We start from the raw sequence: 4,152 nt of genomic DNA, 5'->3' as shown, positions 1-4,152 counted from the left end.
AGCGCATATGTAAGAAGCAGGACTAAAATCCGAAAACATGATTGGAGAAATTAGACAATGGCCCACCATATTTGGAGAACATATTGACCGCGAATTTTGAACTGACAGGCGCGAAATTTTTCTTGTTTTCAACAAATATTTATTTCAATTTTTAGATACTTTGAGAAATAATTTAAAACGGGTGAACCACTGATTAATTAACAACCAAGAATTTTAGTATTCGCTTGCAAGTCTCCGTCCTGAACGAGCCGGTAACCGCCGGTAACTTGTTTAGGGGGCAATGTCGTCAATATGTGGCAGGTTGCCTAGAAACACTAGACCAAACTATTTGTGGTTGAAAAAAGGTGTATCAAGTAATCAAAAGACGGCAAAAGACTTGAGGATTCGTTTTCCTTGTGTCTGCCAAAATGAAGAGCCTGCAGGCAAAAAATGGTTTGTAGCCTGGCGTTCTCTGTTGCTCTGCAATCGAACTAATCTTCTTTCGATCTTCTTAGCTGGATTTGTTTACCGCGACTACTGAATAAGTCTAAAGTCTTCATCTTTTTTTCCGGATTTCAGGAGCTAATACAATATTCCTGCCCTGGTCTATAGATATTTTGATTTTCTATGGTTCAGAAAACTTTTAAGGTTTAACTAAACATGACACATCTTGTGTGCACTGATATTTTGCGTCATCAAAATTTGACGGTAACTGAAAGACTTGGCAAAGGATCGAAAACTGAAACACTATGTCCGGCTAACTCACATCTTTATTAATAACATATTTAAAATGAGTTAGCCGGCTACGTAGACTGTTCGAGTGGCAGGGTATTCTGCAGTTTAAGCCAAAGCGGCGGTTTTTCATTCGGCAATGTTTTTTTTTCTTTAACCAGGCCCATAGCAAGGCTAAAACAACTGAGGGGGCTCAGCAAAATGGTTAAACAAAACTACTCTCCCCCATCACCACAAAAAAACAAGACTGATTAAGGAGTTTAAGATGCAACGAGAACATAAAAAAAAGTAGATTTGGTAAGTAAAACAATTAACTTTGCACCTGCATCACACTTTTTGGTACATTTTTTGCCGTTTCTTTTACGTGGACTACCATGTGAAGTTTCCTAATTTCACGTTTGAAGGAGGACGTAAACAAACGACGACAAATTTTCGTTTCTCTTTTAAAATTTGACTTTAACCGGGCAGTAAGAATCCGACCTGGGGAGAATTTTTTTCTCTGGCTCTTGAGAGGACATATTTGTGTGTCTTTCGACAACGCGCGAACACTAAATTGTTATACACTAAGGAGGTCTAAGGACGTTTGTATGCTATAAATGAGCAGATGCATTAGAAAACAAGTAGTTTATTTTCACAGCTTTTAGGGCTTAAGATTTGTTGATTTCGATCCATTTTGGTTCTTATTTATTTTCGATTTACAAGGTAGGAGTACCTTTGTTAAAGTTGTATATGAAAACAAACTGTTCGCGAAGGAAACTGAAAGGTAGTAAACACATTTTTAAACGGCTGTGAAAAGGCATTTGCAGCGTCAGAGTTTAAGACTGATTGCTACACATTAATTTGGTTTAATTATTTATTTTTTGGCAAACTGTTTTGTAACTTCCAAAAATTCTGGGGGGGCTCAAGCCCCCCCTGCCCCTCCCCCTGCTACGGGCCTGTTAACTGTTCACTGCTGTTTTATGGCTATCCTAAAAACCTCTGCAGACACAAATGCGGGAGAAAGGCGCAGCTTATCTCATTGCATAAAAAACTACATCGTTTAAAGAACTAGAAATACATATTAATTAGTTAGCCGGCTACGTAGAATGTTGCTCGAGTGGCAGGATATTCTGCAATTTAAGCCAAAGCGGTTTTTCATTCGACAGTGTTTATTTCTTTCACTATTCACTGCGGGACAAAGCCGCAGCTTGACTCATTGTATAAAAAATCTACATCGTTTATATACAATCTATAAAAATAATTAATATTTAAGCACTCTCACTTTTGATGACCTTTTTTTGTAAGCTTTTTTTGTAATGCTGTATCTCTTCCTTCAAACTCTTCCATCTCGTCCAAACACGTGTTTATAGCTGTTAGCGACTTCGGCGCCCCCCAAAAAAGCGATTTGAAACCTGACACTTCCGGTTCAATTTTCCCCACCCCACCCAGGCAAGGTCAAATTCCCCACCCCCGGGAAGGCCGTACCCGTCAAATTCCCCACTCCCGGGCACAGAAAATAGTCAAATGCCCGGGGTTTGCCCGGGGGGGGGGGGGGATGTTGAAGTTTCGATTTGATCGGCGCATTACACAAGGAACAAAGGTTGCGTGAGATGAGGAGAAAAATGGAAAATTACATTTTTTTTTTTTCAGTTGTTAAAGCCCATTTAAACGGTTTTGACTAATATTCGTTCAACAAAAGTTGAACAAATGTTGGGAAATGTTGGGCAAATATTGAGCGGCCCAAACGGCTTCAACGCCATTCAGAACATTTTCAGAACAATTAAGTGCAGTTTTGAATCGATGTTGAATGAAAGTTTAAACCAATTTAAATTTGATTCAACTCGCTTTCAACAAGCTTTCAATATTGTTTACACTTTCAACAAAGTTGAACGACTACAGTGTTGAAGTGTTCAAACGCCGCCGATCCGCATGACATTTAGTTCAACCCCCTCTCTTGGTCCAACAAAGTGTTGAACGCATGTTCATCATCACCATCATCATCATCATCATCATCATCATTTTATTTGCCTTGCTAAAAAAAATCACTCAATTAACAACACAATGTAATGGCAAGGAGACCTCAAGAAACCACCAAGCTTATAAGAGAGCCCACCTTGGCTGTCATTAATAAATAGACTGAAATATTGTGCTGCGTAAGTGCGGCTTGGTCAATTCATGATTTTACAGTTAAAAACTGTAACATTTTTTCCTCAAAGGTGAAAAAAACTAGATGAAGAAGTAATTGATATTGGGAGAGAGTTCCAGATTTTGGGACCTTGGTAAAGGACTGTAAATTGCTTAACAAGTTGTGCGACAAGAATGCGATCGATAGTGGTTGGCTGTTCTGGTGCAAATGTTGAAACCGTTTAAATGGGCCTTAATATTGCATGCATATGATTTCCCAACAAAATGGAAGCCAGAGAACTGGAAAAATCGGATATTTAAAGTGTTGCCCAGTTCTAACGATAACCAGGAAATGTCACAGTATTTTGTTCGATCGGTGGACATTGAGATTCGCATGACACTACACTAATTTACTATACGAGTTGAACTTTTCACCAGTCTTACAGGAGAATTTATAATCAACAGAGAAGGAGAATCTTGACTTGCTTAGTTGATTTAAGGGGCAAATAATAACAGGCCTACGAAGATATCGATGACAAAGACCACGAGTCAGACTGGAAACATAGAGTCAAGAAACTAGAATGGGAGTGCTCCTCTCAACGCTCTGGAAGTTAAACTAACATCACTTGCCTAACGACTCAGTCTCAATCTCATGAGAATGATGTATTATTCAGTAAATGACACAGGCCTGCATACTCGGAAAAAGAAATCCGAGTGCTCCTATCAGGAGTCGAACTCAAGACCTTCCGATTGCTAGTTCGGATGCTCTACCACTGAGCTACAGCAGACTCGTGGGAGCTAAGGCGGCCCATAAATAATCAGCACTCCCTAAAATAAGTCCATGGGACAAACTGATCCTGCATACTGCTAGGATTAGAATGTCAATGTGTGGCATATGCGCAATGGGATAAACTTGATGGAATACTTCTCAATAATATGCACGGTGACTTATATGGTAAGAATCCGGACTCGACTTACACTGACGCAGTCACACAAATAAGAAAGCAGGAGACTCCACCATACCCCCGATGGAAACGCCCAGTCTGATCGATACTGAATCGGTTCCAGAGGCCAAATTCACGAAGTCCTCCTAAGTTAAGATAATAATAATAATAATAATAATAATAATAATAATAATAATAATAATAATAATAATAATAATAATAATAATAATAATAATGTTTATTTCTTATATTGCGCAGTCTAACATGCTATAAAGATATGATCGAATGTGCATTACAAAATCTTAATATAAAGTAATGAATGGGTAATCTAAATAATAACAACAATAATAATTTACAATCTCCGGAAAAACAATAAAATTGAAATATGAGTTAA

The sequence above is a fragment of the Pavona decussata genome, unplaced genomic scaffold, assembly GCF_977016875.1.
Source record: "Pavona decussata unplaced genomic scaffold, jaPavDecu1.1 SCAFFOLD_202, whole genome shotgun sequence".
Lineage (NCBI taxonomy): Eukaryota > Metazoa > Cnidaria > Anthozoa > Scleractinia > Agariciidae > Pavona > Pavona decussata.
The sequence above is the reverse complement of the archived record's forward strand: the minus strand, read 5'-3'. Positions refer to the sequence as shown.